The following is a 14,896-nucleotide window of genomic DNA, read 5'->3' as shown; positions in this document are numbered from 1 at the left end:
GTAAAGAGAGATCTGAAGGATTGGAGTATCACCAAAGAACTAGCTATGGATAGAGGTGTGTGGAAGCTTGCTATCCATGTGCTCGAACCATGAGTTGGTCGCGAGATCATATGAGTTTTACGTCTAGCCTACCCCAACTTGTTTGGGATTAGAGACTTTGTTGTTGTGGTGGTGGTGGTGGTGATTTAGCATGCCACACTTGCTTGTTGACTCTTTTTTGGTTATCTTGCATTGCCTGATTGACACCATTGTTCACACGACCTCTAGTGGCATGGGAAAGCCTCTCATGAATGGGCGTCCTTGGTTCTGCCCAACTCGGATGAAAAGCATAAGGGGCCATTGGGGGCTGCCCCCATCCTCCATTGAAGTCTCCCATGTAGTATGCCGGATAGGGGGTGGCATCATCCATGGTCCTGCTGCCCATGACTCATATGGCCTTGTGTGATGCTGAAATTCTTGCCTCGAAGGTGATCTTGAGCGTTTCAAATTTGATAATCAGTTAGAGCTAGAACCGGTCGCTTGATTGGCATATTTGGACAGCAACATATCAAAAGTTGGCTTGATTCTCTTGCGCTGCACCTTAGCTTCATTCGTCTTCCACTTTCCAACCTCTTGACTCTTGGGCTTAACAAATTTGACATGGGGTGTTCTCTCGCACTTGTGGTTGCCCCCGAGTGTAGGATTCTTAATGGTGATCTTAGTTATCTCCTTGTCAAGCACAACGTGTCTCCCCAAGACCTTATCGCCTTCCTTAATTTTCCTGGGCTCACCAGTGACAACATTATTTTTATTAGCTGATTCAGCTATGTTGGGCCGAATTAACATCTTCCCCCCTCTAAATCCATGGTGTTCATTGGGAAGGGTTGCTTATCAACTTGCATCTTAGAAAAATTCAATTGTGTGTCATTAATGGCCGATTGTATATGTCGTTGAAAAACATTACAATCGTTAGTAGCATGAGAAAAAGAATTATGATACTTGCAATAAGTGCGCCGTTTCAGCTCCTCTAACGGTGGTAAAGTATGAGATATTCTAATAATCTTAGCTTGAAGCAAAGCATCAAATATTTTATCACACTTAGCAATCTTAAAAGTGAAATCATTTCCTCATCATGATTCTTATGAATCGGCTTTAGATCATTGCAAGTAATGGTTTGGCCTTAGATGGCCAAACAAATTAAGTAGCATAAATATCACCCTCATCGTCCGAATGATCACTATCATACTCAACCATATTCATCTTAGGACGATCAATTTTATACCTATGCACCTCTTAAGATCGGCTTTCTTGAGCCAAAGCCCTTTGTAAGACTTGGTTGATACTTAAAAACTAATAGCCTTCTAGCCCCTCTCTAACGTGAGTTCTCAAACCACTAAGCACAAGATCAGTCAAATCTCTCTCGGTTATCACCAAACTATAGCACCGGTTTTTTGTATCTTTAAATCTCTTGGCGTAATCGGAAACCGATTCATCATGCTTTTGTCTAACTGATGTTAAATGTGACAACTTAAGCTCATTGTCGCCACTATAAAAATGATCATGAAATTTTTGTTATAGTTGCGATGATAAACTAATTGAACCATGTGGTAAAGCAGTAAACCATGAAAATGCGGTACCAGTTAAAGATAAAGGAAATAAATGCACTTTCAATTCATTTATTGAGCTTGCTTGACCCAATTGTGCCAAGTATTGACTAAGATGCTCCCATGTGGTTTTTGTGCTCTCTCCATTAAACTTAACAAAATCTGGAATTTTATATCCCAAAGGGCATTGAATTGCATCAAAGTATTCTGGATATGGCTTTTGGTAAATCTGGTTCTTTGGTAACTCAACTCCAGAATTCTCTTGAAGCATCTTAGCCATCTCCTCTCTAAGATTAGCTAGACCATCACCGCATCTCCTCCCCGTGATTAGCTAGACCATCATCTGTAGTGGACGATGAAGCTTGTGGCAGTGGCATAGGAGTAGGGTTAGTAGTTGCAGGTGTGAATTACGATATGTATGCCGAATTGTAATTCAATAGTGATCTAACAGTGTTTGCACCTATAGGTAGGGCTTGGTTCAGCGTCACCACCGAACTTGGCATACTCATGATAGGATTAATGGGTGCAAGAATAATAGTTCATCGGCACTGGAGGCGCCGATGAAATAGGTAAAATTGGATTAGGGAATTCTTCGATAGTAGGCACACCAATATTACCACTAGGTGATTGAGGTATATTTTTTAGCATTACTGTTTTCCAAGAAAGCTTGATATAAAAGATTATTGCTATCAGTAATGCGACTATCAAGTTCAGTCCATACCTCCAGGCAGAAGGCATTACTCATAGAGGGTTTAACCTGCTCATCATGAAGAGGAGGAAACTTGATTTCTCCAACTGGAGTGATGTTGCCTTGGAAATCCTTCTTATAATTTGCAAGGAACTCCTGTAACTCCTTCTCTTCACGTGCCTTCTTGTACTCCTCATATATTTGGCGATGCTCCTCCGATAATTCCTCAAGATTGGGCTTGATGATGTTATCGGCCTCAATTTCTCAGGGCTTAGGAATCTTGTCGCTGCTAGACATGATGGATGATGATGATTGCTCTTTAGTCCCTAGTGGAGTCGCCAAAAGTGTGTTCACGCATGAACACGTGACGTGTACCCTCAACGCCGGTGTGATGCGCCACAGCTCACGTCAAAGGAGTCTCACCGGAAACGCGATTCGCAAGATGATCGGCAAGAACTTTTGAAGACTCGAAATCTCACATGCCCGAGGGGGACCCTATCGGGAAATGCGGCGGCTATGGGCTGCCCTAGATCGGCCCAACCGCCCCTCGAGCCTCGGGATACGCAGCTCTCCAACACGAAGAACGAGGAAGCAAGAACGAAGGAGACAAACATAGATGAAAAATTAGTAGATGTGTTTTTGTGATTGTGTATTGTTCAATCGATCATCACGTCTCATCCATTTATGGGATGGTTGGACTTTCCGTACAAGAAAATGACTAAAAATTCCGCTCAAAATGTCAAAAATCCTAACCTAACTCGGGCAGGAATCTTTGACAATTTTCTGAATCAACTCGGAGCCACCGAGTGGTTTGCTTCGGTCCCACCGAGTGAACGTGGCTGACCTTCTGTAATCTTTTGTATCTCACTCGGAATTTCTGAGTGGTTTCACTCGAAATTACCGAGTCAACTCGGTCTCACCGAGTCAAATAAACACGGTCGGTCCGAAATGACTCTGCAGCTTCTGTTTCTGACCTTGTTTTAGCTCCACGGGTTGCATACAACCTTGGGTTAAGATGATTTTTATATCAAATCAACTGTTTCGATGAGACGCACAACTTTCATGTTGAAACTTTTTCCACCAGAGGCCACCTTAATTGAGTTTTTGGCCATTTTAAGCATCTATAAAATTGTCACGACTTTTGCATCCGAGCTCCGTTTTAGACCATCTTCGTATCCACTTTGATCTTCTTAAAGAAAGCCATCAGAAGGTGACTTCCAATCATAAGTTTGAATTAGTATTGATATAGCCTAAGCTACTTTTATGACCATATCATCACATTTTAAGTGTCAACACGCTCTGTTCAATTGCACCAAGCGCAACTGTTTTGGGATGAGATGAAGTGGGTGCATATGAAGGTATCAACTTTGCACCCTGTGACTTGGGCTATTTTGAGGGAACACCATCATGGCTTACTTTATTAATTAACACAAAATGCTTACATCATTTACGAGCGATCCAAGAGTAAACAAAAGATGATCTTCTACTCAATTACATCAATAACTGTCGTGGATATGGGACACGGGTATTCTCATGTAGGTAGGCGGTGGCCCATCATGAGAGGTGGCCCAGCAGGCCGACTTAAATAATTTGAATAAGACCTATCCGTCTTGTAATAGAAAATAGACTAGTCCTAATCCTAGGACTCTACATGTAAGCCGGCCTCTTCAACTTATATAAGGAGGGGCAAGGCTCCCCAAGAGGGACAAGATTCACAAGTTAGGTTTAAATAGACAAGTCAATAGCTCTTAAGATAGAGCATCCTTGTAATTGTGATCATCATCATCAATATCAATGAAGCAGTGATGAGGACATGACTACCTTGGATACGACCAAAAATATCTCATACATGCATATTTGTCAGGTGATTTCTAATGCAAACTATTCAATAATTTATTTATGTTATCCAAAACAAAAATACTTCACACACTTTTGTGTTTTGTCTAATTGCAGGTGTATGGGACATTTGTACAATCCCATATGAAGATAAGGGAAAAGAAGAAGTTTAGGTTCTGTTCAAAAAGTCCTCTCACGTCACTTTTGGGCCAAGAGAAGATAGAGTCCAAGTCTCTCACGTTTTGGATTCAGATTCGGACTGCACAGACGTACCTGACTCAAAACGCCAACAACTTTTTCATACGGTCTCCGAATTGGGTGATTCTTTTTTTGTTGGAAACTAGATTTCGTGCTATTTCCAACCCAATTGGATTCACCTTCAAATTCGTCCGGAGCATTGAGTTATGGACGAAACAATCTGACGTTGCAGCAGAATCCAAGTCAAACTACAAGCCCAAAGGTGTTGCATCACCTCCACTTGGGCCCATGAGCCTTGTACGACCTAGGGTTAGTTTTAGGCTGCCTTGAGACGTCTGCCCACCTCCTTGGCCACCACCCCTTGCTCCTATATAAGTAGATCCATCTAGTAGCTTTTTCCTTGGGACTTGTTTAGTTAAAAGTAAGCCATTGCAACTTCGTGTACTTCGTTTGTGTCCAACGACCAGACCAAGACCGCTTACGGATCCCCACCATTATCAATACTTCATATATATTCGCAATATTCAGATTGCTTTGTCATATTCATGCTTCTTCTTCGATTGCTTGCAGGAACAGACCTTCGTGGTCAGGCTGACCGTGCTTCTGGCATCGTCAGTAACCTCAGGAGATTGGTTTAGCGATTGCTAAGGCGCAACGTTGTGCACGTTTGTAGTCGGATCGTTAAAGTTGACTCCACCAAATCGATAGTTATCATCTCATCGAAAGATCGGGACACCCCGCCTCTATCAAGTGGTATCAGTTTTCAGGTTGCTCGGTGAAAATTTCCAGTTTCCCCTAGATTAGATTTATTTTCTTACCTATTGTCCAAGAAAAAGCCACAAAAAAGTTAGATCTATTCTTCCTTTTGTCCAAGCCAGTCTGAGCCTTTGTAATTTTATTTTCATTGTTTGCATTATTGAATTGTCGGTTGCATCGTTGTGTCGAGTTGCTGGTCTTAGTGTCTAATTCGTTTAGAGTTTCGAGTTCTGTTCACATTAGTCACGTCGCCGCTGCATCGTTATCCCTTCCGTTGTCCACCACACCATCCAGCAATTTCTACCACGTGCTACCCATAGTTCATTGTCACAATCATAGTTGAGGTCGTTCACATCTTCGCTTGATCCAATCTGCATCTTATCTAGTTTGTCTTGGAAAGAGGGAGAGAAAAAAAGATAGAGAAAAAAAGAGAGAGAAAAAGAAAAAAGTCAGAGAAAAAAAGAGAGAAAGAAAAAGAAAAAAAGTGTGAGGAAAAAAAAGAGAAGAAAAAAAACAAAATTCAGATCTATCTAGACTCAATCTCGTAATTGAATTATGTTTTGTGCACTGTTCAGTAAAACATGCATAACTTCCTCATACGGAGTCTGATTTGGCTCCGCGAGTACTCAAATAAAAGCTAGCGACGAGCCGCATCTAAATAGTTGCAGAAGCTAGTTCAATATTTGGCACCTCAAAATCGACTTCTAAATAGGTCTTTTTTCCCTCCGAAGTTCACAAACATAGCTTATTCTAGTTTTTCACGCTAGTTTAGAATTTTTTGACTCCTCATATCAACTCGGAATTGAGTGATTCCTTTTGTGTTTGAAAGCATGAGTCAATACCATTCTTGAAAAAAAGTAATCAGAAAAATTGGCTCAAACTTTTCTAGAGGAAAGTTGGAGAGAGAGAGTTGTTGTATATCCTTCTTGGCAGTTGTTTTTCATCATTATCTTTACTGCCGTTGTGATCTTCACTTATATCTTGTTGTCCAGAGCTACTTAGTATCCTTCATTGATGCTAGTTGTGCTACGTCGTGACCTCATTAGTGTTCTAGGCTCGCGTCTCTAGTCCGGTCTAGCCTAGGACCAGCACAGTACCGTCGTTGAACGTTTATTCAACATTGCATCTTTGAATTGATTATTGCTAATCTTTTGCTACCATATATAGCCAACCCAGCTCCACATATTTCTACACCGTGTATTGATACGTCTCCGTCGTATCTACTTTTCCAAACACTTTTGCCCTTGTTTTGGACTCTAACTTGTATGATTTGAATGGAACTAACCCGGACTGACGCTGTTTTCAGCAGAATTGCCATGGTGTTGTTTTATGTGCAGAAAACAAAAGTTCTCGGAATGACCTGAAACTCCACGGAATATATTAGAATAAATAATAAAAAATCCTCGCCAAAGATGAAGACCGGGGGGCCATACCCTGTCCACGAGGGTGGGGGGCGCGCCCCTCCCCCCTAGGCGCATCCCCCTACCTCGTGGGCCCCCTGGTGGCCCTCCAACGCCAACTCCAACTCCATATATTGGCTTTTGAGGAGGAAAAAATCAGAGAGAAAGTTTCATCGCATTTTACGATACGGAGCCGCCGCCAAGCCCTAATCTCTCTCGGGAGGGCTGATCTGGAGTCCGTTCAGGGCTCCAAAGAGGGGGATTCGTCACCATCGTCATCATCAACCATCCTCCATCACCAATTTCATGATGCTCACCGTCGTGCGTGAGTAATTGCATCGTAGCCTTGCTGGACGGTGATGGATTTGATGACATTTATCATGTAATCGAGTTAGTTTTGTTAGGGTTTGATCCCTAGTATCCACTATGTTCTGAGATTGATGTTGCTATGACTTTGCTATGCTTAATGCTTGTCACTAGGGCCCGAGTGCCATGATTTCAGATCTGAACCTATTATGTTTTCATGAATATATGTTAGTTCTAGATCCTATCTTGCAAGTCTATAGTCACCTACTATGTGTTATGATCCGGCAACCCCGAAGTGACAATAATCGGGACCACTCCCGGTGATGACCATAGTTTGAGGAGTTCATGTATTCACTATGTGTTAATGCTTTGTTCTGGTTCTCTATTAAAAGGAGGCCTTAATATCCCTTAGTTTCCAATAGGACCCCGCTGCTACGGGAGGGTAGGACAAAAGATGTCATGCAAGTTCTTTTCCATAAGCACGTATGACTATTTACGGAATACATGCCTACATTATATTGATGAACTGGAGCTAGTTCTGTGTCACCCTATGTTATGACTGTTACATGATGAACCACATCCGGCATAATTATCCATCATTGATCCCGTGCCTACGAGTTTTCCATATACTGGTTTACGCTTATTTACTTTTCCGTTGCTACTGTTACAATCACTACAAAAATACCAAAAACATTACTTTTGTTGTCTTTACTTTGTTACCGTTATCACCACTATCATATTACTTTGCTACTAAACACTTTGCTGCAGATACTAAGTTTCCAGGTGTGGTTGAATTGACAACTCAGCTGCTAATACTTGAGAATATTCTTTGGCTCCCCTTGTGTTGAATCAACAAATTTGGGTTGAATACTCTACCCTCGAAAACTATTGCGATCCCCTATACTTGTGGGTTATCAAGACCTTTTTTTGGCGCCGTTACCGGGGAACATAGCTCTATTCTTTGAGTCACTTGGGATTTATATCTGCTGGACACTATGAAGAACTTGAAAGACGTTAAGACAAAAATTTATCCCTCAACTACGAGGGGAGGTAAGGAACTGCCATCTAGCTCTGCACTTGATTCACCTTCTGTTATGAGTAAGCTAGCGACACCTAAACCTACTACTGCTATGAATTCTGATATGTCGCATGTTATTGATGATGCCACTTCTGCTATGCATGATACTTATGATGAAACTACTTCTATGCTTGATACTACTGTGCCACTTGGTGAATTTCTAGATGAGCAAATTTCTAAGTCTAGAGAAAGAGAAATTAGTGAACCTGAACAGGATGATGTTAGTGATGATGAACCTATGCATGTTATTCCTGAGGGTTATCTTTTTAATAATGAATCTTATGAAGCTATTCTTTCTTGTCCGGATAAACCTAAATGTAAGAGGTTACTAATTAAGTGGAGTAAGGAATCTTTTAGAGGTAGGATGAGACCCGACCCTGCTTTTGCTACTTCATCTATCTGTGTTCCTGATCAGGATTATTATGATATTACTGTTGATACAGATATAATTACTTTGGTTGAATCTGATCCTTTTTATGGCTATGAATCTGAAACTATTGTGGCACATCTTCGTAAGTTAGATGAAATAGCTGCCCTGTTTACTAATAATCTGAGATCGCGCCACTTTTATATACTCAAAATATTTCCGTTCTCATTAAAGGGTGATGCTAAGAAATGGTTTAATGCTCTTGATCCTGCCTATGTGTAAAGTCCCCAGGATATGATTTATTACTTCTCTGCTAAATATTTCCCTGCTCATAAGAAACAAGCTGCTTTGAGGGAAATATACAATTTTATGCAAATTGAAGAAGAGAGTCTCCCACAAGCTTGGGGGAGGCTTCTCAAGTTACTTAATGCTTTGCCTAATCATCCTCTTAAGAAACCTGAAATATTTGATATCTTTTATAATGGACTAACTGATGCTTCCAAAGATTACCTGGATAGTTGTGCTGGTTCTCTTTTCAGGGAAAGAACACCGGATGACGCTGAAATTTTATTGAATAATATGTTGGCAAATGAAAATAATTGGGAACCTCCTGAGCCACCTTCCGAGCCAGCTCCTGAGCCAATTACTGAGCCTATTCCTAAACCAACTCCGAAGAAGAGAGGTGTTCTATTTCTCAGTCCCGAAGATATGCAAGAGGCAAAGAAATCTATGAAAGAAAAAGGTATTAAAGCTGAAGATGTTAAGAATTTACCTCCTATTGAAGAAATACATGGTCTTAATTTACCGCCTGTTGAAGAAGTATATGATCTCAATTACTTATTTACTGAAGAACCTCCCGATATCCCGACGCAGGTAGTAAAGGTAAATTCTCTCTATAGATATGATAAAGTTGAAGTCCCTCCTACTAAAATTGCTAGTCGGTGCTTGGATGAGTTTGATGACTTTATGTTTAAGCAAGATGACTTTAATGCTTATTTTGGTAGACAATTAAAGCAGAATACCTTTATGATTAAACGCTTGAGTGATTATATGGATAATATTAGAGGTGAACTTAAACTTGTTAGCAACATGCTTCTATGGTTACCACTCAAGTAGAACAAGTACTTAAAGCTCAGAAAGAAATGCTTGATGAAATGAATAGTAAGAAAAATGATTATGCTGTTAGAGTGGCTACTAGAACTGGTAGAATGACTCAGGAACCTTTGTATCCTGAAGGCCACCCTAAGAGAATCGAGCAAGATTCTCAAAGAAATAATATTGATGCACCTAGTTCTTCTAAAAGGAAGAAAAAGAAAAATGATAGAACTATGCAAACTTCTAGTGAACCTATTGCTGAACCACCTGATAATCCAAATGATATCTCTATGTCTGATGCTGAAACACAATCTGGTAATGAACATGAACCTAGTGAAAATGTTAATGATGATGTTCATGATGATGCTCAACCTAGTAATGATAATGATGTAGAAGTTGAACCTACTGTTGATCTTGATAACCCACAATCAAAGAATCAACGTTATGATAAAAGAGACTTCGTTGCTAGGAAACATGGTAAAGAAAGAGAACCATGGGTTCAGAAACCCATGCCTTTTCCTTTGAAACCATCCAAGAAAAAGGATGATGAGGATTTTGAGCGCTTTGCTGAAATGATTAGACCTATCTTTTTGCGTATGCGATTGACTGATGTGCTCAAAACAAATCCTTATGCTAAGTATATGAAGGATATCATTACTAATAAAAGAAAGATACCGGAGGCTGAAATTTCCACCATGCTTGCTAATTACACTTTTAAGGGTGGAATACCAAAGAAACTTGGAGATCCAGGAGTACCTACTATACCATGATCCATTAAAAGAAATTATGTTAAAACTGCTTTATGTGATCTTGGAGCCGGTGTTAGTGTTATGCCTCTCTCTTTATATCGTAGACTTGACTTGAATAAGTTGACACCTACTGAAATATCTTTGCAAATGGCTGATAAATCAACTGCTATACCTGTCGGTATTTGTGAGGATGTACCTGTTGTGGTTGCAAACGTTACTATTTTAACGGACTTTGGTATTCTTGATATTCCCGAGGATGATAGTGTGTCTATTATTCTTGGAAGACCTTTCCTTAATACTGCAGGGGCTGTTATTGATTGCAACAAAGGCAATGTCACTTTTCATGTTAATGGTAATGAGCATACGGTGCACTTTCCAAGGAAACAACCTCAAGTTTATAGCTTCAACTCTATTGGAAAAATTCCATCGATTATATTTGGAGGTTTTGAATTTCCTCTTCCTACTATCAAAAAGAAATATGATATACTTATTGTTGGGGATGTCCATATCCCCGTTGAGGTAACATAGTGTTATTCAAAATTTCTTCGGTTCCATGATTATCGGAATGAGTTTGTTAACAAGACTTGATCAACCTTGTTAGTGGATTCTTTTTGATGAGCATGAGATGGATGAAACTAGAAGCACAACCTTCTGTACCCTCTTTATATTTTTTGTTCTTTTGTAGAAATAAAGTAAAATAGTATTTTTCTGTCTGTTTCCTGACTTATCCGTGCAATATAAAAATATCCCGAAAATAAAAGTCCTCAGAATGCCATGCCAATTTAATATGATTTTTTCGGGAATATTTAAGGATTTTTAGTGCAAAAATTACCGCGGGGGAGCTGCCACCTGGTCACGAGGGTGGAGGGCGCGCCCCCCTGCCTCGTGGGCCCATGGTGGCCCTCCTCCACTTATTCCTGCACCCATCTTCTTCCCCTGTCTCGCACAAACCCGAAAAACCAACTCAAGCTCACGTTCCAGCAACTTTTGCTGCGATTTTCGATCTCCTTGCTCAAAGCACCTCTCGCAAAACTGCTTGGGGAGATTGTTCCTTGGTATGTGACTCCTCAATTGGTCCAATTAGTTTTTGTTCTAGTGCTTTATTCATTGCAAATTTGTGCTGCATAGGTGACCATGTTCTTGAGCTTGCATGTCAAATATATATGGTTCCAAGTAGTTCTAATGCTTGATATATGCTCTAGGCACTTGTATGAGTAGTTGCTATCAATCTTATTGAAGTTGGTTCACTTTTGTTTGAAGTTACTAAAAATTTCAGATTGTTTCAGAAATAATGAAGAGACTTTTGAGGGGCTCGTCGAGCCGAAGTTCTAAGGAGAAACAAAAGGAAGAAGAACAGAAGCCCAAATTTAATCTGCCTCGTATCGCGGAGGTCCGGCCGTGTGAATGGCCTTCCGATGACTTCTTGAGGTGTGTCGGGATTTATGAAGATTTCTATCTATTGATTGAGAACGCCGGCCCCACCAACTTCCTCCGCGACCAACGTCATCAGTATCTCTTACTCACAAATACTTTTGTGCAGAATTTCTACTTTTTCCCTAAGAAATCACCTCCAACAGTAGAGTTCCATTTATATGATGTTGCTAGGGAGATGACATTAGCTGCATTTTGCGAGGTTTGCAAAATACCTTTCGAGGGTTCTTTAGATGAACCACACCATAATGAAGTGGAAGCTTATATTGACACTATCACTGTGGGAGAAACCAGGAAGGTTTCTGATGCAAGAATTACTAGCATACATTTCCCTGTTTTACGCTACTTTGCCTTATTTGCTAGTCGTTGCTTGATTGGTCGCGGGAACTGTGGGAACCTTAGTATTCCTGATATTATTATTTTGCTCCATGGTTTATACCGCAATAACTCTGTTAGTATGGGTGGAATTGTTGCTAGACGGTTGAGTATGAACCGTACTAAGGGCCCCATCTTTGGAGGCATTTATGCTTCACGCCTAGCTGAACATTTTGAAATACCTATTAGGCATGAGGAGAAAGAAGAAACAGCGCTGCCCCGTGCTTATTTAGATTATAAGAGTATGGTAGCGCATGATTTTCTTGTTAAGAATCGCGAAAGGGCGCTTAAATATAAATTGTACTTTGATAAACATCACCCTGAGACTATTACTTTGCCTGCTCCCTCTTTGTTTAACTTGTCTGCAGGTACTTACATTGTTCCGTGGGCGGCTGTTCAAGCCTATCGGAATCCTGCACCAGCCTTGGAACCGGAGCCTCCACGAATGTCTGTTTATTCTTGGGATCCTAAGGCGGTTGCCAACCAGTGGCAGTCAGAGTCCTCTTCATCACATTATGATCCCAACTATTCTTCATCGCAGTACGACCCCAGCTTCACCTACGGATATCAGCCAGGTTATCCCTGGCAATAGACCAACTTAGGCCAAAAGCCTAAGCTTGGGGGAGTACGTATTTCCCACCGACATTACATTCATGTTCACACTCATTGCTAGATGTCGGTGATCATACTCTTCCATTGTAATATCCGTGTTAGTTTAAATTTATTTTTCTAGCTTTCTTCTTGTGTGTTTGATAAACCTTAAGAAAAAAACAAAAAAATTAGTTAGTCTACTTTCCATGCTTGTAGTAGAATTAAAAAGAAAACCCAAAAATATTTCCCGTCCTTCTTTTGCTTGTTGGGAGCTTTTCTGTGTAAATAGTTTTTATTTTTCTTTTCCTTTCTTTGGGGGTCGAGAAGACTATATTGAAAATGCTTAGTGGCTCTTATATGCATGATTGTTTACTTAACTTAGAGCCCATATTACTTGTCTTCTCTCTTGAGTTGAATGCTTGCAGATTCCAGCTTAGTCCAATGCACGTGCACTCCTATTATTATACACACGTTCGGTCGTGCAAGTGAAAGGCAATAATGATGATATATGATGGACTCATTGGGATGAGAAAAGCTGGTATGAACTCGATCTCTCTTGTTTTTGTAAATATGATGATTCATCGTTCCTGATTCAGCTATTATGAAGTAAACATATTTGCAATGACATTTAGAGATTATAGTTGCTTGTGCCATGCTTGATTAGCTATGAGTTATAATGGTTAACCTTGCGTGCCAACATGCTATTGAGATGATTATGATGTGGTATGATAGGATGATATCCTCCTTTAAATGAATTGAATGACTCGACTTGGCACATGTTCACGCATGTAGTTGAATCAAATCAACATAGCCTTCGTGATATTTATGTTCATGGTGGATTATATCCTACTCATGCTTATATTCGGTGTGAATTAATTTTAATGCATGTTTACGACTATTGTTGCTCTCTCAGTTGGTCGCTTCCCAGTCTTTTGCTAGCCTTCACCTGTACTAAGCGGGAATACTGCTTGTGCATCCAAACTCCTTAAACCCCGAAGTTGTTCCATATGAGTCCACTATACCTTCCTATATGCGGTATCTACCTGCCGTTCCAAGTAAATTTGTATGTGCCAAACTCCAAACCTTCCAATGAAATTCTGTTTTGTATGCTCGAGCAGCTCATGTGCAACTATGGCTGCCTATATCTTCCATGCTAGGTGGCTTATTCTCAAGAGGAGTGAACTCCGCTCCTCATTCACGAGAAAGGGCCGGTAACCGGGATGCCCAGTCCCATGATCCAAAAAGATCAAAGCAAATCAAAATAATTAAACAAAACTCCCCCTGGGACCCGTTGAATGTTGGAGGCACTCGTTGTTTCGAGCAAGCCATGGATTGATGCTTGTGGAGGAGGGGGAGTATAAACCTTTACCATTCTGTTTGGGAACTGCCTATAATGCATGTAGTATGGAAGATACAGCCATCTCATAGTTGTTACGTTGACAGTGAAAGTATGCCGCTCAAAATATTATTTATCTCTATTTCAAAAATCGAGCTCTGGCACCTCTACAAATCCCTGCTTCCCTCTGCGAAGGGCCTATCTATTTACTTTTATATTGAGTCATCACCCTTCTTATTAAAAAGCACCCGCTGGAGAGCACACTGTCGTTTGCATTCATTATGATTGGTTTATATTGGGTATGACTTGACTGGATCTCTTTTACCATGAATTACAATGTTTAGTCAGTCCTTGATCTTCAAAGGTGCTCTGCATTTTTGTTTTGTGGTCTCAGAAAGGGCTAGTGAGATACCATTTTGTTATATCATGTTATGATTATTTTGAGAAAGTATTGTCATCCGAGTTTTATTATTATGGCTCGCTAGCTGATTATGCTATTGATATGAGTAATTGTGAGACCTACGTGTTATTGTGAGTATGGTTAGTTCATAATAATTGCTGAAACTTGAATGCTGGCTTTTCATGTTTACAACAACAAGAGCAAACAGAGTTTGTAAAAGTTTTTCTTTTTCTCTTTCAGTTTGTCAACTGAATTGCTTGAGGACAAGCAAGGGTTTAAGCTTGGGGGAGTTGATACGTCTCCGTCGTATCTACTTTTCCAAACACTTTTGCCCTTATTTTGGACTCTAACTTGTATGATTTGAATGGAACTAACCCGGACTGATGCTGTTTTCAGCAGAATTGCCATGGTGTTGTTTTATGTGCAGAAAACAAAAGTTCTCGGAATGACCTGAAACTCCACGGAATATCTTAGAATAAATAATAAAAAATCCTCGCCAAAGATGAAGACCAGGGGGCCCACACCCTGTCCACGAGGGTGGGGGGCGCCCCTCCCCCTGGGCGCGCCCCCCTACCTCGTGGGCCCCCTGGTGGCCCTCCGACACCAACTCCAACTCCATATATTGGCTTTCGAGGAGGAAAAAATCAGAGAGAAAGTTTCATCGCGTTTTACGATACGGAGCCACCGCCAAGCCCTAATCTCTCTCG

The sequence above is a fragment of the Triticum dicoccoides genome, chromosome 4A, assembly GCF_002162155.2.
Source record: "Triticum dicoccoides isolate Atlit2015 ecotype Zavitan chromosome 4A, WEW_v2.0, whole genome shotgun sequence".
NCBI lineage: Eukaryota > Viridiplantae > Streptophyta > Magnoliopsida > Poales > Poaceae > Triticum > Triticum dicoccoides.
The sequence above is the reverse complement of the archived record's forward strand: the minus strand, read 5'-3'. Positions refer to the sequence as shown.